The sequence below is a fragment of the Bactrocera neohumeralis genome, chromosome 6 (assembly GCF_024586455.1).
Source record: "Bactrocera neohumeralis isolate Rockhampton chromosome 6, APGP_CSIRO_Bneo_wtdbg2-racon-allhic-juicebox.fasta_v2, whole genome shotgun sequence".
In the NCBI taxonomy this organism is placed as follows: domain Eukaryota; kingdom Metazoa; phylum Arthropoda; class Insecta; order Diptera; family Tephritidae; genus Bactrocera; species Bactrocera neohumeralis.
This window is the reverse complement of record NC_065923.1, coordinates 77,656,739-77,678,742: the sequence shown is the minus strand read 5'-3', so window position 1 is coordinate 77,678,742 and position 22,004 is coordinate 77,656,739. Positions and strand designations below refer to the sequence as shown.

General features: G+C 35.0%; 1 protein-coding gene and 1 long non-coding RNA gene across 9 annotated transcripts in view; one reads left to right on the top strand and one right to left on the bottom strand.

Moving 5' to 3' along the window:
* The window catches only part of LOC126763090 (uncharacterized), a 281,618-nt gene that overhangs the window by 38,737 nt on the left and 220,877 nt on the right, over positions 1 to 22,004 (bottom strand). For 2 of the 7 annotated variants that reach the window (XM_050480291.1, XM_050480292.1), the window contains one exon: positions 18,229 to 18,281. The exons of the other annotated variants lie outside the window; for them this stretch is intronic. The gene's annotated coding sequence lies outside the window, so the exon portion shown is untranslated. The remainder of the gene's footprint in view (positions 1 to 18,228; positions 18,282 to 22,004) is intronic. 7 annotated transcript variants of the gene reach the window in all.
* Positions 1 to 22,004, top strand: part of LOC126763096 (uncharacterized) — a 175,850-nt gene that overhangs the window by 57,110 nt on the left and 96,736 nt on the right. For both annotated transcript variants that reach the window (XR_007667557.1, XR_007667556.1), the window contains exon 3: positions 19,596 to 19,680. This is a non-coding gene — a long non-coding RNA (uncharacterized LOC126763096). The remainder of the gene's footprint in view (positions 1 to 19,595; positions 19,681 to 22,004) is intronic.

Here is a 22,004-nt window from a genome sequence, read left to right as displayed (position 1 = left end):
TCATTATCCTTAGCCAGCAAATTGTCGGGTATGTGTTAAGCTGCAAAGCTAAAGCGAGGCACGTGCTGGTCACGTATTTCTCAAGCAGACATGTTTATATAGTTTTTTGTTCCTTTTTAATGCATTTCTGCTTTTCAATACAGTTTCTATTGCTCTGCCACAATAGAGCGGAAGCCCTTAAAAGCATTAATGCGTTGGATTTTTTACCATTGAAAAATTTAATAATCGAAAAGCGATGTTTATCGCACAAAAGAATTGCTAGTTATTCTGCATAGAATGTGGAATTATGTTTGGGATGAGATTGGAAATGTTTGCAAAAAGTTAACTTTGTAATAATAGCCGTTTGGTTTACAAAATTTCTGGTTTAAAGCTTAAAGCGCTGAATAATAACTGGTTATTTTGTTTAAAAAGTATAAGAAAGAAAAATATGTGAAGGAAATTAGTGTCTTTTCGAAGTGTGCATCGTCAAAATTTATATATAATATATATATACATATATATCTAAGTAAGTTTTTAACCTATAAAAACGAGCTGCTACAAATATTCAGGTTTCGAAAAGTGAATATCCAGAAAGCTGCGATTATAGCTGTAGAAATAGCGAAGTTCTCTTTAAACTATTTTTAGCTTATTACAGATCTGGTTTGTAACCGTTAATTTACTCATATTTTCATACCATGAAAATATTATTTAAATTCAAACCAATATGCTGATATTTTAAAGCAAAGGACAGCAGAAATGTCTGGAAAAAACTGCGATAGCTCATGTAATGCATGTGCTTCAAGCCAAAAATGCATAAATGAAAAACAACGGTACACTCAATCCACCGTATGTCAAAAAATAAAAATTGCGAATGAAGAATGGAAGTGCATTAAAAGAATATTGCAATTAAAGAGCATAATTGAATTACAATACAGTCACGCTTATATAATTTTTTACATACTTCTCTTCTATAAGATATACACATTACTACGAATACAAGAATCTACCTTAAATAATGAACGCAAGCGCCTACTTTTTTCATTTTTCCGCTCTCATGCAACAAAAGAATTCTCAGTAGGAAACATCACTGTGCGCAATTTTTAAAGTAAATCAATAATTAGCTGTGTAAACCGCAATGCTGCAAGCCGACACATACACACATATGCATTCGTCATTGCTCACCCGGCCTGTCAATCACTGAAAATGTCAATCATTTCCTTAATACTTCAACTTAAACCAATTAACTCACTCGCACAACGTGGATGGGCCACTTTTTGTCTGCAGCCCTGTTGGCAAATTAATGACCTTGCTTCAGTGTGAAAGCGGCGGAAAGGGAATGAGAAAAGCTGACTTTCATGCTGACAAACCGCAAACAAATGTGTAATGCATGTAAATACATGTACAGACATGTGTTGTGGATATATTGATGCGTGTGTGCGTAATTAACTCCTTCGAATGATTGATGATTGATTGCATAAGAATTGAGTAAATAAGCGACTGCAAAACTTAAAACAGAAACGAAAAAAAAAAAAAAAATTTAAAGAGAACTTTGCGTTATAAACTCGAGTTTACATATTGGAGTTTACTGTATAATTTTAATAGAGAGGAGTGTTTAAGAAACTCGAAGTTTGCTTCGAAGAGTTTATTTCATAATAATATTTCATTTATTTCTATAGTTTATTGCTTTGATAAACTTTTTTTATAGTTTATGAAATTTTATGTTTTCTTTGAAAAATTTTCTTTCAGGGTTGCAGAGCGGGGTTTATGAGGCACCGAGTTTACTTTACAGTTCCGCATTATGGCATTATGTATGTCAAACTCAGTTTTTTTCGTTACATTATAGTTCCATATAAATGTTTATAAAATGCTGAGTCTTTCTTGAAACGTGTTCTGTAAGGTGTTAAATAGTACTCTTTGAAGACTTTACTGTATAGTTCTATGGGAATATGTATGAAACTCTGACTTTCGCTGAAGAGTTTACTGTAAAGCTCCGCAGATGTATTTCTTAAGGTCTGACTTTTCTTGAATAGTTAACTCTAAAGTTCCAAAGAATTATTTATGAAACTCAGATTTTATTTTGAAGCGTTTAATGTAAAGTTCCACAAAAGTATATCTGAAACACAGACTTTATTTGAAGAGTTTACTGTAAACTTCCATAGAAGTGTTTATGAAACTCAAATTTTTTAGAAGAGTTAACTGTTTAATTCCAAAGGAGTATTTATGCTATGACTTCTTTGAAGAGCTCTATGTATAGTTCCGTGGAAGGGTTTATGAAAATGTAAAGCTTTTTTTTTTTGGTTTTTTTAAAGCTTTTTTTGTTTTTGAAAAGTTTATTGAATACTTCCAAAAGAGTGTTCATGAAGCACAGAGCCTTCTTTGAAATGTTTACTGTATAATTCATATAAAAGTGTTTAAGCAAGTCTATAGTTTTCTTTGAAGAATTTACTGTATAGTTTTATAGACGTGTTTATGAAACTATGACTTTTTTGTAGAGTTTACTTCATTACTTTTATAGACGTTTTAGGAAACTCTCACTTTTATGAAGAGTTTGTTGTATAGTTTCATTATATGAATCTCTGAGTTTCATTTGAAGAGTTTGTCATATATAGTGTGTTAGCTCCATAGAAGAGTTTATGAAAATCTATAGTGTTTTTGGTTCCTCAATAGTGCCAAGGAACTGTTTGTTAAACCCTGAGTTTTCTTTGATGAGTTTACTAGCGTACTACTTATAGTATAAATATAGTATACTTTATATGTAGGTGTTTAAGAGGAAACTCTGAGACTTTTTTGAAGAGTTTGCTGTTACATAGTAGTGTTTACGAAAATATGAGTTTATTTGATATTTTGAAACCAATAGACACCCAACAGAATATGGTGTATATGAAACTCGAGAGTTTATTATGTACCTTTTTTCTATGTATATATTTGGATACCGGGTTTTAATACAAAACATGGTCATCTACAATAAACACCAAACAGAAAGTGGTGTTTAAGAAACTCTGAGTTAACTTGTAAACTCCTTTTCTAAGTATAGATTTCGTATAGATTTCACAACACGCCTTTAGTGCAAAACACCAAAAAGAAAATGGTGTTTAAGTAACTCTGAGTTTATTTGGTACCTTTTTTCTATGTATAGATTTGATAATCCGCTTTTAGTGTAAACAAGTTTGTTATACGTATTATATTTTATACCGTGCAAGAAAACCAATGTTAGTCCATAAGCTATAACTTCAGCAAGAATATATGTCATATGTGTATAAATACCTGGAGTTTGGAAGACACTCAGCTATATTGACGGTGATAATAAAAGCCCTGAGTGTGCTCCAGGTGATCCATTTGGTTCCATGCCTCTAACTAACGTCTTCATGTGGTTTAAATAAGTATATAGGGCCATTCACTACAAAGTATGGATCTGTTATATAAATTTGTTGGTAGTTTATACCAAGGACTCAAGTTGTGACTGGGCCAGAAGCGCTTGCTGGCCACTTTTAGGCATATAGTTGCTTTTAGTATACTCTTTTCGATACCTAACCTCCAAGTGCTTAATATTTTTACGGTACGCAGAATTACTGATGCTTGTAGTTGCTTTTCCATTATATAACTGTACGATTCATAGCTAAAATGCTGGTAGTTCCAAGCTCGCAAGCTGCATTACATAAGTTACAAAAATCACAGTCAGCTTTAAATTTCGCCTAGCTTTAGGCGTACGCAGAAATAAAGTATAACACAAGCATCAGCAATGTATGTATATACCTATATACCTATCTGAACAATTATAAATGCAGAGCAAACAGAAAATCGAATGCACGCACAGATAGAAAAAAGAAGCATGCATACAAAATAAAGGAAGTAAAGGGCTGAGCAAACAGGATATGCCTCGCATGCATGCGAAATTAAAGGATAAGCAACTCGAACGCATGCAATAAATGTAGACTGACAGTTGCTACAAGCAATAAGACGACGTTGCAAGCGGCAAGCAAGCAAGTAGTGAGGCATAAATTATGTATGCACCGTTATTTATTTAACAACCGCCGCAGCAAAAATATCAAGCAACGCAAGCAAAGCGGCAGAACAATATGAAACGTGCAGCAGCAGAAAGAAAATGAAAAAGATAAAGAAATACGAAAAATGCAAATATTATAGGCGCGCCGACAGAATGTTGACTTGCAGTGCATGCCAATGTGATGCAACAACAGAGATGCCACAAAAAGTCAATGCCCAGAGCGAGAGTATGGCAAAACTAACGACGACGCAATGGACAATCACATTAAGTAGTCAAGCGCTTATAAGGCAACGAAGAAGCAGAATTTGAGCGAGCGCGCTGAACCAACGCATGCCACGACGGCGGTGTATGCAACACAATATGCAACGGCAGCGTAAAACATGCCGAGGCAGCAGCGCGGCGAGCAGCGTAGTTATTATGAACGGCAGCAATCAAGCAGCAAATGAAACAAACAGCTCGATGCGCATATTATAAGTACAACAACAGCGCTTGCAAAAGCAACAAAGCAGAAATGGAAGGAAACCGGATGTAGGCAAGCAGGATATGAGAAGAATATGCGCAAAATAAATAAAGTGCAGCGCACATCCTTATTTACACATACACACACAAACATATGCAGTCAGGCGTATTTACTGTTTATTTTGCGCACGTATACATACAAGCGTATATAGTAGAGATATATGAGCATAAGCATATAAGTATATAATGATATAAGGGTATAACGGTATATATGCAACACTATATAAGCAGCTGCTTTAAAAAAATTAATTCGACCTTCTGGAAAACAGCAACATTGCCGCATATGTGTGTGTATCCTGTGTGTAAGAATGTGTTTAATAAATGCACAGCAAGCAACGCCTTTAAAACTTCCGCCGTAAGACGCTTTAAGAGTTAAGCATAGTATTTTAATCGAAATATTATACAAGTTTGCAGCGTATTAAGTATAAAAAGCATAAATGTTAACTTCGGCTACGCTGGAGCTGTAATACCCTGCACAAATACAAAAGATTTCATACAAGCACTTGGTTCCGAACGTTCACTTTGTATGGCAGCTATGTGATATAGTGGTCCGATCTTAACAATTTCTTCGGGGATTGTACCACCGCTTTGGACAATAACCCATGCCAAATTTGGTGCAGATATCTCGTCAAATAAAATGTTTTTCACAAAAAGACTTGAGTTTAATCGATCATTTTGTATGGCAACTATATGCTATAGTGGTTCGATCTGAACAATTTTTTCAGAGGTTGTAGCGATGGCTTGGATAATAATCTATGCCAAATTTCGTAAAGATACCTTTTCAAATGAAAAAGTGTTTCATTTAAGCACTTGATTCAGAACGCTCAGTTTGTATGGCAGCTATATGCTATAGTGATCCGATCTGAACAATTTCTTAGGAGATTAAAGTGATGCCTAAAGTATTGCTCTTTGCGAAATTTCTTGCATATATCTCGGTAACTAAATAAGTTTTCCATACAAGCACTTGATTTCGATTGTTCAGTTTGTATGGCAGCTATATATATATAGTTTGGCGATGTTAGCGTTTCAAACGAATGGCATGTTGTCGAAAAAATGGCATGTGTTAAATTTCAGATCGATATCTCCAAAACTGAGGGCCTAGTTCACATATATAAAGACGTAGGGACATGACTAAATCAGCTCAGTGCCTTAAGTGATCATTTATATATATACTTTATAAGATTTTCGACGTTTCCTTCTGGGTGTTACAAAACTCGTGCCAAACTCAATATGCCCTGTACAGGGTATAAAAACACTGCATGCGAGGAAACACAAGACAGAGTTGCGAAGGATAGGTTGCTCATACGACCTGCAGCACACTAGTGAATTTAATACAGGTATGCAGTGCATATGATTTATGTAAAGAATTAAAAATGAAGCAGATAATAAGGAACATTTTTGTTGCACCACTAATGTGAATATCTTTGAAAAATAGTGAATTAGCTTCTTTCAAATTGTGGGGATTAATTTTCCTCTTAAATTTGTAGGAAAATCAGTGAAAAATGTTTTATAAAATTATGACTTTTTGGATAAAAACCTTGCAGCTGCTACTAATTGCAGTATATACCAGTGGAATGATAAGTTAGAAGCAGCTCACACATTATCTAGTTATACCAAGAACGCCAAATTGCCGGTGCCACCAGCTCAACTCGTAGACTTTTGACACTTTGTAAGCTCATCCCACCAATAGAAAGTTAATCTTAGCTTCAAAGTTCTATTACTATGTATATTATATATTGATAAAACTTTTCATATTGCAAAAAAAAAATTCAGATAATAATGAGGAATTCTCTTAAAATACTGCTTTCTGCTGCAAAGAATCGACTTATTATCAAGCGGTTGCATCCAATTGCAAGTCAAAAAAAATACATTGTAAATATATATACTTTTTGACAAATATAGCTGGGAAGGTCGTGTGACGCTTTCAAGTCAATCGATCCAGCCATTTCGGAGAAATTTTCCTCATCGACTCTGAAATGTGCAGCTGAAATGCTATATAAAAATAAAATTCAATGAGAATGAGTATAAAGTCTTGATACAGACTGTTGGAATGCTCGAAGAGAATTTGAAGTATCATTAGACTTTGGTTATGTATCTGATACTACTTTGAGCAGAAAGCCTCGAGAATGGTCATGGTGTTCCTCTCACAGTTCCCTGATATGGCTTTTTATGCGTGTACGTGTCTTCTATCCTCGATCTTTCTTTGAGAGAAACGCGTTTTAATAATCGAGAGGAAATAATGGAAAAATGGAAGGTAGCACCGAAAGATAGACCGAACTCTGGAGCATAAAAAACTTCCAAATATTTAAGCCAGTCTTGATATAAGTGTGTTTCAGACGGTGGAGAGTACTTTGCAAAAGAAAAATTAATTTGCATCAATAAATCCTGAATTTTTTCATCAGGATGGTATGCCCCGTTTATAATATTATTTAGTGGAGTATCTAATCGTATATATACATGTATACTAAGGCCATTAGATCACTTTGAATACGAGTTTGGAATACATTACAAATTTGAAAAAAATGTCGATAATAAAGTTATAAAAAATTAAGTAAACGATCAAGTATTATCAAGTATACTTCATTTGACTGTTTCAAAAAACATTATGTGACTAATAATCATCATCCTGACTGATCAAATTAATATTGGTCTAATAAACATTATCTAACCGTTCAGACCATCACCATCTGACTGATCAAATGATCAACATTTGTCTCTTTAATTAACTGATCAGAGAATCATTATGTGACGGACGAAACGACCATCATCTTACTGATCAAGTGGTCAACATTTAACTGATCAAATTACTATCTTTTGTTTGATAAAGTGAACACCACCTAATTGGTGATAGTTCTTCTGATAAAGTAATAGATGATCAAACAATCATTACTTGTCTGGTGAAACGATCATTTTCTGACCGATCAAGTGATCATTATTTGACCAATCAAATGAATATCATCTGATTAAACAAACCATCATTACCTAACTTCTGATGTGGATCTATTTCACCTCTTAGTTCGTAGCGAAACAAGAAGTTTCCTTTTCTAACTGACCAGACATTCACCATGTGACTGATCAAACGATCATCATCTGATTGATCAAGAGGTTAACACTGAACTGAGTTGATCAAACGACTGATGAAGTGATCACCATTTAATTGGTCAAGTGGACATAATCTATCAGATCAAACGATATTTTTTTGATAAAGTAATAGAAGATCGAACAATCGTTATCTGACTGTTCAAACGATCATTTTCTAACTGATCAAGTAAACATCATTTGACAGATCATGCGATCATTATCTGACTAATCAAATGAATATCATCTGACTAAACAAACTACATATGTATGTATATCATCACCACTTCTGATGTGTAGCTACTTCACCTTTTACTTCGTAACAAAAGAAAAAAGCTGTACAGTATTGCCTATAGCCATATTAAATGATGAAAATTATTCGATCCATTTAATTATTCAAGCGCTCTTGATATCTTGGACTTTGTACGCTCATAAATTTGCCCCAAATTCGCAAAATCAGAGCTTCAGCACATTTCAAAGCACTTTTTTGAATTTTTAAATTTTCAGTCCAACAAAAATTTAATTTACTAATATAATTAAGCGCATATACTTTCTTTTTTAAATAAATTAGCAATTTGTGGCACTCACTTTAATGGACTACATTGACTGCTCTACATTTCGAACGCATGCGAGGCCGTCGCTATCAATTGCAGTCAGTCGCAAAAAACCACTTAATAGCGAAATGAAAGCGCCCAATAAGCAGCACAGTTCAATTATTTGTCGAATGAACATTATTTGTCAACAATTCCAAAGAGGCTAGTTAAAAAACTATAATAATTTGTGTGGAGCGCGGTCAGTCAATTGGTGGCGTGCAAATAGGGTACAAGGTACTCGCAACAGCTGATAAAATATGCAGGAAAAACAACAACAAAAACTAAAAATATTAATAATAAATAACCGAAATTTATTGAATATCAATAAGCGCAAAAGCACGTCAAGAATTTTGTATTAAAAACGAATTTTTCTTCATTGTTGCGCAAGTAGCGGCGCTTGAACGACATTGCTGTTTAAGTTAATCAAGTTTATTGAATTTTTTATTATTGAAAATGTGTTTTTACACATATCACTGTGCACACTTGCATTCACATAACAATTTTCGGCTACTTTTTCGATGCGGTCATCGCTATTTTTAAATGTCACTTCATTCGATACGCGCCGGGAAATTGAGAAATTGATGTAGGGCATGGCATGGCAGTAGGCAATAATAACTCGGCAAAGTAAATATTTGTTGATGATGATGGATATTTCTGGGTCAAATTGCATATGATAAATGCATAACTGTGTACTCATATTATTGTTTTTATTTTAATTTTATTTGAGTGCTTTTAAATGTGCAACATTTGAGCTTAAGAGTGAAAAATTATATTTCAATTGAGTAACGAAAATCAATAAATTTAATGATAATATTGAGTCAAATAGATATTATTATGAAACGAATTTTGTTTAAGAAATTGGTTGGTTTAAAAGGGAGTCGCATAAGCACCAGACCGCAGGCGGCCGCATTTAGGCGATCATTAGGTCCATTGTGCTCCTGTGTGGTAATCAAATTGAGCCTTATTCATCAACACAGTGGATTTGGCAAAAATTAGATTTTTTTCCACCCCTGCTGTCCAATGTCTCTTATGTTGGAGCATTGGGAGACGTGGCAAATGTCTCGTCTCATCCACATGTAGGCTGGATATTCGCATAAATAATGTTCTATTGTCTCACCATCTTCAGCGCATGCTCTGAATTCACTCTTCCCATTTGCTGAGGGTGGGATCTTAAGGCTAGGTGCCCTGTGACTTAGTAGTTCTTCTTTTTCTTTTTGATCTTTCCATCGCCAACACAGTCCCAAAGTAACTTTGTGGTATGCCCTGTGTTGCCACTTCACTACCAGCTTCTTGGAAAAGCAAAAAAGCTGTATAATATTAGGTTCCAAGACCTGAAGTGTTACTTGCTTCAAACAACAGTTGAAAAAGCTAAATGACTTGGGGCCGCTTGGAGGAATTGTGTCTCCAGCTGCCCTTGAGCGGGCCGGCTCGTCTGCTTTTTCATTTCCTTCTATTCCTATATGATCGGGTACCCAAACGATGTTAACCAAGTTACCTATTGAGACTCAAATTATTCTGCTTTTTGGCTATTTATATAACCTACAGCAATGAGACTTAGTATTAACGCTATGGATAGCCTTAATTGCCGCTTTTCTATCCACTTGAATGTTTATGAACTTGCTGTTTGAAGCAGAAGTCCACCTTTTGTTAAGCCATCAATTTCGACCTGAAAGACTGAAATGCAGTAATTTCCTTTGAAGCTGTCTTCTGTGTACGGATTGCCACATAAGTAGCCCGCTCTAATTCTTTCTGTTGCACAAAGAACTTTGAACTGTCAGTGAAAATGTAAATACTCATCAGATTTGTCATCGTTCATGCCTCTGCACAATATGCGTATAGCAGAACGGGGATGATGAGTGACTTGTAGAGTTTGGTCTTTATTCGTCGAGAGGACTTTACTTCTCAATTGCCTACCCAGTCCGAAGTAGCACCTGTTGGCAAGAGCTATTCTGTGTTGGTTTTCGAGATTGACGTTGTTGTTGGTGCTAATACTGGTTCCAAGATAGACGAAATTATCTACGACTTCGATTATGATTATCAACTGTGACGTGTGAGCCAAGACGCGAGTGTGACGACTGTTTGTTTGATGCCGGGAGATATTTCATCTTACCCTCGTTCACTACCTTCGCTACTTTTTCTTTTGTCAAAAATTTAAATTGTCACTAGTTCTTCGATCATTAACTTCATCTTTATTAATATTATTTTTTTGGTCGGGATTTTTTGGTTCGAAGATAATTTTAAGCAGAAAAATATTACGCAGACACCTTTTTCGGCGGTGCTTCTGGAGACTGACTACGGGGTCTAGGAGATGCAAAATTTTCTAAAATGTATCGCTGTACATTAAAATGCATTAAATCCTGTAATTGCACATTATTTTTAACGTTTTATTAATTAAAATGTGTCTAAGAAAAAAATTATAAAAAAGACACAATTTTTTCTCCTTTGCAAGTGCATACATATAACCCCTTAATATACGTACCCTTCTTCTTTATTAAAGAAAAAATATGAAAAATGTAAAATATGTATGTATATAATAAAATTATATGGAAACCATACTATTTGCTTAATTTTATTTTCTTTTGTTTCTCTAGTTTTTTGCTTTTCTGTCATTAATATCAATAACCAAGACTTCCTCAACTACGACGACTTGCATTAACCCTCCCTAATCCTTCCTTTTGTGCTAAATTATTATCTGCAGCACACATAAATTTCCTTACAGCCTTTTGAAATTTAACAGTCACGCTTTAAAATGCCACGCTACATACGCTCGGGCGTGTCCCTGGCAGAAATGGCCTGTTGCAGTCGTAACTCTTCGATTTCGAGTGTGCCACGCCATTTCTCCAAATGACAGTAATTCAATTGCAATATTCTTGAACTGCAGCAGTTGCGCTTGCAGTTGCATTTGCAGTTTGTTGCAATTGTTGTTGCGTTAATTGTCTCCTCCGACGTTTAATGGCCACTTCTGTTGGTAGTACTGTAATTATAGGAGTAAATAACCGCTGTTGTTGTGCATACTTGGTTGTTGTAGGTTTATAGGTGTTGTTATTGTTGTTGCTTTTTAAGGATTCTTTTATTGTTTTTGGCTTATAAGTGCTTTTGTTGTTTCTCGCTTATAAGTGTTTTATTTGTTGTTGTGCACGCCTGGCCCTCCTTTTTGTAGGACTGTGGTCATTTATTTTCATTATAAGCGCATAAGGCGTAAGGCGTGGTATTCGGCATTCTGGGTCAACGCAAATGCTGCAAGTGACACTGCACCCAGTGTGGCATGTGCGTGCGTGCGTTATGTTGTAAATTTTTCGGGCAATTTAGTTTCAATATACAAACTTTTTGTCATATATGTATAGATTAGGGTGTGCCTAAAATAATTACTTTTTTCGCTTGGTTCTCTAAAAAATAGATTTTAGACAATCTTTTAAACGGTTCATCGTAAGAGACTACTTTGTTGAGCAATTAATTTGCTACAAAATCTATGAAACGAGTTATTTTTTTAATCGTTGGAAGCGAGATTTGAAATTTTCTAACTGATAGTAGGAAAAAAGAATAGAAATTGGTAAGGTGGAAGACCTTCCGATTATAATTAAGAGCTCATATGTACTTAGTAAAACTTTTTTTGAGGTGTCTTAGAATCTATTTTTCAGAGTACGAAATGAAAACAAAATAATAAAGGGTGATCCATTTCAGAGGTTTTCTACTTTTGTTTAAAGAAAAACGCGGAAACTTCAAACTTTATGGAGAATGCTTATTAGCATTCGAAAGAGCATTCCTCGGCATTTATTTTTTGCAGATTATCTCTTTCAAATGTTGGTCGCGGCTACGTCTCAGATGGTCCATCCATTGAGTCCAATTTTCGATGACTCGTTAGAGCATTTCGGCTGGTAACACGCGTGATGTTTTGCTCCAAGGCCTGAATCGAAGCGGGATTGTCCGCATAGACTTTCGACTTGACATGTCCCCTGAATCGAAGCTGGAAATTTTAGACTTTACATATCCCATAGGAAAAAGTCTAACGGTGTGATATCGCACGATTTTGATGGCTAATCGACTGGCCCAAAACGTGAAATTACCTGCTCATCGAAGTGTTCTCTCAATAAATACATTGATTGAAGCGATGTGTGGGATCTGGCGTCGTCTTGTTGAAACCAAATGTCGCCGAGATCATGAACTTCAATGTCAGACATCAAATAGTCAGTTATCATGGCGCGATAACAGTCACCATTGACGGTTACGTTCTCAGCGGCATCATTTTTGAAGAATTATGATACCATCGGCCCACAAACCATACCAAATCGTTGTTTCTTTTGGATGAAATGACAGCTTTTGAATCTCTTCAGCAGCAATTTTTTTGTTTACAAGCCCATTGGACCAGAAATGAGCCTCAACCCTGAACAAATATTGGATCGAAAACGTTGGATTTTCTTGAAAGTTTTCAAGAGCCCATAGGGCGAAGCGATGCCGCATGGGAAAGTCGAGCGTACTCAGGGCTATTGAAAAAAGTACATCTGCTTGGATCACCCGTTAAATGCACGAAATCTCAGTTTAAAGTTTGTATACGAGGAAAGGTTTACATATTCCAGAAATTAAATCTTCAGTCTAATTGAGCTAAGCCGCAATTAAATCTAAACATTTCTAAATTTAGAGAATCTCTCTTGGCAAGCAAATTACTACAAAATATAAAATATAAATATTTCAGCAAAAAATCACATATGCATATAAACTAGTAGTGTAAGTAGTTGAGCATTATTTCGAACTTTAAGGGCTGTAGGCGCTTGCGTTGCTCACCATTGCGCCTTGATTGCCACAGCGCACGCTGAAGGCAAGCCATTGAAAGCAGCCTTAAAGCTAGTTTAACCTGTAAAACTTTGTAGTTGTTAATTTGCACATTTAAATACAGTTATTTTATGCTTTGAATCAACTTAGCAATAAGCTAGAGCTTATACAAACAATATATGTATGTGTTCATATACCTATATATACATATATATGTGGCAGGTTTTCCATACATACATACGTATATACACACTTGTAGACACGCATCAACTTAAATCTACAAAGTCTGAGTGGATTTTCTCACATTCAACACTTAATTGTGTAAGCAACTTTCTAATAAAGCTGCAGGATCAGCAACTGACCAAGTAAAATGTAGGCAAGCAACTGCTGTACACATATACACACAAACTCATACAAACGAGTTTATAAAAACAATAAGGTAGTGCTTGCCTGCATTGCACAAACTTCAGTCGAGCGTGTCAACCCTGCCTCCACCAACCGCCGCACCGCTTTCATTTCCTTTATATCAGTTTGCACTCTTGCCATGAACTATTCCTCGGAAGTGAGTATTGAATATTGACTCAGCTGGTAAAATCGAAAAATATCTAATTGCTATTTGCATATTAAGAAAACTTATTGCACCAGCTATTACTATTACGGAGAATTTCTAATACAATTTGAGTGGGAAACGCATGGCGCAGAGTTTACTCAGGAAATGGTGCGAAAGTAAAGTTCGATCAGAAAGCAATTTTCAAATATTATTTGAAATAAATTCTTTCTAATTGCAAGTCATAAAGAAGTTTTTGATTAACTAATAGACTTTCCTGGTAATTGGGCTTGTTAGAAAAGAGAAATTGAAGAAAAATGTATAAATGAAATGTGTGGGTACATTGAAGAGTGCGAAGAAAGTTATTTTTTCTGTCAAAAAATATTGAAAAATACCAAGAAAACACGAAAAACGAAGCTATAATACTCTTCAAAAATACAAAAAGATTTCTTAGAAGAATTTGAGTGAAGAAGTTTCTTCAAAAGAAAAAATTTCCATACAAAAACTTGAGTTCGATCGTTCAGTTTGTATGACAGCCACATGCTATATTGACTCGATCTGAACAGTTTCTTAGGAGATTGCGCTAATGGAACAGACAATAGTCGAAACCAAATTTCTTGAAGATATCTCGTCAAATGAAAGAGCTTTCCATATAAAGACTTGAGTTCGATTCTTCAGTTTGTATGACAGCTTCATGCTATAGTGGTCCGATATAGGCGCTTCCAACAAATGAGCCGGTTCTTGGAGAGAAAATGAGGTGTGCAAAATTTCAGATCGACATCTCAAAATTTTAGGAACTATTTTGCGTATATACAGGCAGACAGACTTGTGAAATGAACCAAGCTCGTCAAACTGATTATTTATGTATGCAGGCATACTTTATAGAGCCTTCATATACCCAGTTCAGGGTGTTTTCATGTTATGACAGTAATTTGGCATTCATTTTTCGATACTCATACGGGTGAAGCTTGTAGAAGATCTGTTGAATAAAATTTGGAAGCACTGAAGACATCGGTTATAGCACTTTAATGAGTTAACTGCATGCTCTCTTGTATCAAATTGAACTCACTATCTTTGTTGCTGCTTTTAGACATATAATTTTGGAAAAGAGCGCAGCTTGCAAGGTTAGCTAGCAGAGGAATGCCGAATCGAACACAAAAACTATCTTTGAAACCAAAATTATACCACATTTTCCTTTAAACTCCTCTAACTCTTTAAAGTGAGCTTCCTTATAGCAACATAAAAGAGAGTTGCAATTAAATCTTCCCCTTTTCGGGCAAAAAATAATAATAAAGCAATTAAGTTAAGCTTTACACAGTTGTATATACATATAACGGTATATTTGTATGCAAGTTTATTTAGTTGCAATTTAATTGCTTGCAGCTGTGAAGCACGTACAAAGCAGTCTTTTTATTGTCTGCACTCTTCTTCTTTTTTCTGTTGTAGCCAATTTGAAGGGTGCATAATTACAATGAAGATTACCGTAAAATGCAGTTAAGCTGTCTTAATGTGTTTTTCACAGCCAAATGAGTGGAAAGTGCAGCACATAAAATAAATGCTGCCAACACAAGGGTTAAGGGAATAAAATATAAATGAAATGCAGGAAGAGCAGGCAGCGGGGGAGTAAGTAGTTGCAGCGAATTAGCAGTTGGGATGAACTTAAGCAGGTTGTTTGTCGAAAAATTTATAGAAAAATTGCTTTAAATTATGTTTTGTAAAAAAGAAGAGGAAAATTGAGAGACTTTTTAAATAAAATTTGGTATTTTTTTGCGGAACGTAAGCAAGTAATAATATTGAAGTATGCAAATATACGAATTTTTATCTAATAAATTGTTAATAAGCATGTTTGTTAAGAGTTTTACCTAGAATGAAATGAGGGACACCTTATAAAATGTAAGGCAAATTGACCGATCAGAATTGTGTTTTTGTATGGAAAGCTTTTTTATTTGACAAGTTAGTTATAGTTTTGAAGTCAGCGCTATATACACCGTGCAAATCATTTTAATCGGACCACTACGGCATAAGTTGCCATACAACTGAACTGAAATTGTTCAGATCGGGCGACTATGGACTATAGCTGTCATACAAACTGACCGATCAAAAATCAAGTCCTTGTATGGAAAACTTTTTCATTTGACAAGATATCGTCAAGAAATTCGGCACGGATTATTATCAAAAGAAACGCTACAATTTCAAAAGAAATTGTTCAGATCGGAACACTACTGCATCTAGTTGCCATACAAATTGACCTATCAAAATCAAGTCTTTGTAAAGAAAATTTTTTTATTTCGCAAGATATCTTCACGAAATTTGGTATTGGTTATTGTCCAAAGAAAAGCTATAATACCTCAATATAATTTGAAGATCGGACTACTATAACATTTAGCTGCCATATAAACTGGCCCATCAAAATCAATATTAACATCTTTTTATACCCTTTTATGCGCTAAAAAATGCAGCTGTGAAAACCGTTATACCTTTAGGGCAGCCAAAATTAAGCTTTTTCTTGTTTCTCCTTAAATTTTTTCTAAAAAATGTAAACTTATTGGCTTAAATTTAACATTTTAGAGACCCATAATAATGTTTATGTTAGAATAATTCGTACAAAAATATGGTACTTTAAAATTAAAGCATTAATTTTTGCCAAATTTTTTCATCAAAGCACAAAGTATGTGCCCAGAAAAATCTATTTTACACCAAATTACTCAAAATTTAAACTTTATAACATTCAGCTTCCAAGTAATTTAAATTTGCGCACTTACCGCCATAAGTAAGCAGCAATTCGAAAACAGAACAACACAAAAACTCACACTTCATATTAATTCGTTGAAAGTTGCGGCCAAAAAACGTTTTTCATGCAAAAACACAAAATAAATAAAATAAAAGCGAAATAAACGCTTTTCGGAGGCTATAAAAAATTCAAAGCCCTCCAAGGCGACACCAGTGTAAATGACAGTTTTGTTGTTCAAGTAGTTAGCGTTGGCGTCGGCGTCGGCGTTGGCAGCGCAGAAAACTTTGTCTTCCAGTAACACCTACAAACAACAAGAGCAGCGCACTGCCGCTTGCCACGCGGTTGTTGCATGACAATGAATTGCAATTAAAACTTTTCGAGGCAGTGCAAAAGTGTGGCAACGCCAAAGAAAGTGGGTGTGTGAGCGGTTGAGCAAAAGTTACGCAGCCGAGAAGGTAGTGGCGTAAAGCAACAAAAATTGTATTTGAACGTGCGTCTCAAGCCGTCACAACTGAATTTTTTCATGATTGCGGTGAAGTAAATGGCGCACGTTGTTGTTGTTGTTTTTTGTATATTCTAAAGCCACAAAATGTATAAGTTTAAAAACTTTGTTACCTTCGCGCAGCTTAAACTTAAAGCCGCTCGAAAGCTAAAGCAACAGCTAGCCATACTTTGGCACTTTGTTTATTCGGACTTAACTGTTTCTGTCGAGTTGGTCGTGCTTTGTGCTCGGTTTAACCCGCTTGCACTTTTTCGCAGCTCTTTTATCCCTTCACAGTCACTTTAAGTCTCTCACACACCTATTCTCTAAAGCCTCACTTTTGGCCTGTGCTACTTTTCCACGTGTCAATTTCAATTGTCAGTCCGCTATCTCGCGCTCATACTGCTCTCTCTCTCTCATTTTGTTCTTAGCTTTACTAAAACTGCATAAACTTTTTCGAATGAAACTTTTTGTGCCCGCAATTTTGTTTATTTTTTGTTTTTTGTTTTTTTGGTTTTTTGTAACTGCAATCCTCTTCTTATTATCTCTCTTTCGTTGTTTTTTTTGCATTTCCGCATTTGTTTAAACTTTTGGTCGCTAAATTTCCGCTGCCTTCTCACTTTCGCATTGTTTTTGCTTCAACGCCTTATTCATTTCCGGTGCTGCTCTGCGCGTTGTCTTCGTCTTCTGTTTCATCCTGACAAATTTAGCGGAAAGTGCAAATTAACCACTTCGTCATGCTTCATTGTTGCATGCAACGCTTGCTTAAAATGCAGCACGAACTTGCAGCATATCAAATACGTTGGTTATTTTCACACACTTTTTCTCTCTCGGAGCGTAAAAAAATTTAGATTTCCTTTTTTGTTTTGATGGTCAACATTTATTGGATAACTTTTTGAAGTGGCGAATTTACCGCGAATGAGTGAGTTACATATACATACGTGAGTAGAAGAGGTGAAAACTATTTGCAGCGTTGCTTTTACTGTCTCAACGGAGTGTATAGTGAATACAGAGTTGTATTGCGCTCTAAATAGGCTTGGTATGGGTCCTAATTTCAATTTACCGCGTAGTATCCACTTGCAAGTCAAGATAAACACAGACTGTCTACCTCGCAACGTTACAGTCGACCACAACACGAAAAGATGCGGCGACTAACAGATGGTTTCAAGACCGGAGCATACTCTTGTAGAACCCCCACAGGTGATCTAGTGACTGATGCCGAAAATATACTAAAATTATGGAGAGAACACCTCTCCAGCCTGCGGAATGGCGGTGAAAACATAACACCAGGAGATGACCTCAACATCCCCGCCGTTAGTTCTGCTTTCTCCAGTATTTGACACACTAGCCGTCCAAGGAAGCAGAGGAAGAGGAAGACCTCTAATTGTTATTAAAAAGTCCTGAGAGTATTTATAGATTTTGTTTTAATAATTGCGTGAGTAGCTTAATATGCTCGGTAATCTCTTTTTTCTAATTTTTTTATCATTATTTCATATGTAGTTAAAATTATATTTCAATCAAAAAACTTACCAAATATGATTAAATTCGTTAGATTGGCTTGTTGAGTTTGAGTATAAATTTACCTAAAACGAAAGATATATGGATTTGATATAGAAAGATATAACATAATATAACTCTTTCTTATATATAAAGATAATAAAAAATTATATTTAACTTATATATTCCTGATTTTGATATTGATCAAGATACCGGGAAGTAGCACGCTGATATCAAAGAGAAAGCTGTGTGAAATATTTCCTTTATTCCAATGCGAATTATTTCTCATAGTTAGTCTTTGCTGTTGATAATATTAATAGACTAATTTTAGTGTAGAATTCTGTTTAAAACAATATTTATTTGAAATACAAATTTTTCTATGATTATTTACTCCGTCAATGTCATGGTATGTGTCTTGGCTTATTGCCGAAGCAGAGTGCCAAACCATTGTTCATAATAGTTAAAATTACAGATATCAAAGTTAAAATTACTCTTTTTGTGAGTACAGAATCGTCTTTATTTAATATAAAATGTTTATAAATTTGTCTAAAAATAACTAATATACCATTAGAAATTACATATGAATGTCATAGCGTTGGGATCATTTCTTTTAAAGCAATACAAAGCTGATCGTGTTTACTATCTTGAGTATGCTCAAAAGGGTGAAAATCATACTTTAACACTGAGGTTATTTATTGCAGAGCACTTTATTATGGTAACTTAAGTTAGTTTTTGCTGTTGAAAATAATACTAGACTAATTTTAGTTCGAGGATGGAGCCATGTGTAGAAGCTCACGCAAGTGAGAAAAGTTCTATGAGGGTTATTTACTTGGGAGTGGCCAGAAACGATCCTTTTGCTTATGACACAAGCAGCTCACGACTTTCGGTTTTAGACTAAGTATCCTCTGGGTAGCTTAAAAATACCCATTTGAAGGTGAGCTAAAGTGAGAACCCACCACAGGGTTGTGCGACCTGCCACATGATAAACACCCCCAATGAAAAGAACCGCGCAAGCGGTATCTACGCCAATAAAGAAGAATAACTTTATTATTGAATACTGTTTCAAACCATTTTTGTTTGAAATACAAATGTTTATACTATTAATATATACAATATTTTGGTGTGCGTCTTGGCTCATTAACGAAGCAGAGGTCCAAACCATTATTCAAAATAATCTATATTACTATTTTTATGTGTTGACAATCATCGCTACTTTTTATATTATTTTTATAAATTACGCTTAAAAAGGCATTACGCTATTGGAAATTATGTTTGTCATGTCGACGAGTTCATTACTTAAAAAAAAAAAGGGTGAACACATTTTTAAACAATATTGTTATTTATTACAAAATATCATTTCCATGCATTGAAATATGTTTTCTTTTCATATATATTTACAGCAAAAGCTCAACAAAGGATTACTTGCTCTTTTATTGCTAAATAGACACAAGGGATTCAATAGAAACTGTAATCATTAGAAATCAGGTGAGTACGAATCCTCTCATTATTTACAATCAACACTGAAACATACCCACATATGTATGTATATTGCTCGGAAATGGCACTATTAAGTTTCTGTATAATATTAGCGTTATGCCTTGTAGGAAAACGATTGGCGGGATACTACACAAATAAGAGATCTTTATCTATATCTGTTAAGAACGAATCTCGAGACTTTTAAGAGATTGAGTGGTTCTTTTCTTAATGAAATCCCACTATGAACTCCTCTCATATCTTAATAAACGAATGTACCGTGAATTTAGGTCTATTGTACTCATCTCCTAGTACAAATCAAAATACCCAGTAAATTGCAACCTATTAAATATAAATAAATATAAATAAATAAGTGAGTGAGTTCCAATTTGACAACCATGCAACTAGTTGTTACTGCTACAAGAAACATTTCTGCTTGAATACTTCTCTACCAGGTATTGCGCTCACATCCTGCCTTTTGTTAGCATGCCGGGAGCGTCAAGCATACACTCCTGCAGCGTCAAATGCAAATAGCGACAATAAACAATTTTTCCAATCAATTGACAAATGCGACGCACAACAATTGACAATCACAATATACAGTTGCATAGATTGTAGGTAACTATTTACTTGTGTAAATATATACATTCTATATAGAGGAGTATTGACTGAAGCTAAGTAATAAGTGTGCGTGCGAGTCTGCCTTTTGCGAAGATGTCTTTGCAACATTCAATGTTTGCAATGCGTGCAACGTGGCGTCAATGCTTCCTAGCTCATGTTGAATGGTTGCCAATATGCGGCTTTAGTGTCTCTTGATATGCTTCCCTTCATACTACTTACTTATATTGTGTTATACTCCTTCCTGCTTGTCTTTTTCGAAATGCGTGTTTTTTATTTGTTTAGAGTTTTTGTTGTTAGGCTGTTCTTTAAGATGCTTTATTCACTTATTTGTATTTCGGCTTCAAGGGTTTTCTGCGTTAAGACCGTAGAGCCTTGAAGCGTTATAATTTTCAAATAGCATTTTTCAATGCCTTCATAGTTGTTCTCTACTCTTGTAGTCTTATGTTCGAAGCGATGAATGAAGCGAAACTCATTTTCACCTCTTCAATGTTTGTACATTATTCGCTAATGTAACGAAGACTATCCTATTTGGCTCTTGTATAAAATCTCCGTGAAACTTAATCACTTCGCGTTAATATTTTTGTAAGTTCAAATCTTAGGTTCCAAAGATTTTCGGTTCTACTTCGATAAATGCATTGATAAAATTGTTCTAAAGGCATGAATTCGAAATTCGTCGGATAACTACTCGTATTTGGATTTAATATGGTTTCGTGAATATAATTTTCATAGGAAGCTCCGAATTGCGAGGTTGCTTTTTATATTTCCGGATTTGGCAACCCTAATGTTGTAATCCGGCAACTCATAACTTTATCGTAAAGTTTTGTTTGTTTGCACTGTTTACAGTAACTTAAAATAATCATCTCGACCAAAAAACAAAATTAAGTCGCCAATATTTTCGTGCGGTTATTTTTTAAAATTTCGACGTGGATTAACCGAGTAACAGACCATCGTCATCAAGCACCTGTATTTACCTGAATTTCGTGAAGGTCAACCAAAATCAGTTATTGTTCTGGAAATTATTGATGCTGTAAGAAAACTGATATTGCAAGATCGTCATGGGGCCTATCGTGAGTTAGAGAGTGCAACAATATTGCATGAATATTTGACTGTAAAAATTTGTTCACGTTGGATCCCACACAATTTGTCAAAAGCGAAAAAGGCTCGTGTCGATTGGTCGAGAGAAATGTTACAAAATATGATAGCGGTGCTTCGGAACAGGTCAATAAAACAGTGACAGATGATGAAACATGGACTTACGGGTATGAACCCGAAAGAAATGAGGAAAACCAACAGCCAAAAATAGATTATTCTTCAGCACAAACAATGTTAGCTCTCACACATCGACTGAAGCGATTCGATGACTTTTACCAATTTGTTAAGCAAATCTTGTGTTGTTAAGAAACAGGTATTTGATAAGGGAGCTAAGTTTAGTTCTGAGTTTGATTTAATAAAAACTAAAGTAAATTGCGGTCACCCCTTTTTGGCGCAGACAAATTCTACCGTGAAAACGCTTCGAATACAAAAACTGGCAGACAGTTTTAAAGGATAAATTTATTAAGAAACTGACAACTGTTTCGGTGACCTAGCAGTCACTTTCACGGTTGTCTTTTATATTTTGGGATTAGAAAACAGAAACAAATGTGAAAAAAGCTTTATTGTTTTGCGAATTTTCTCCATAAAGACCTATACACTTTTGAAGCACTTTTGCCATCCTG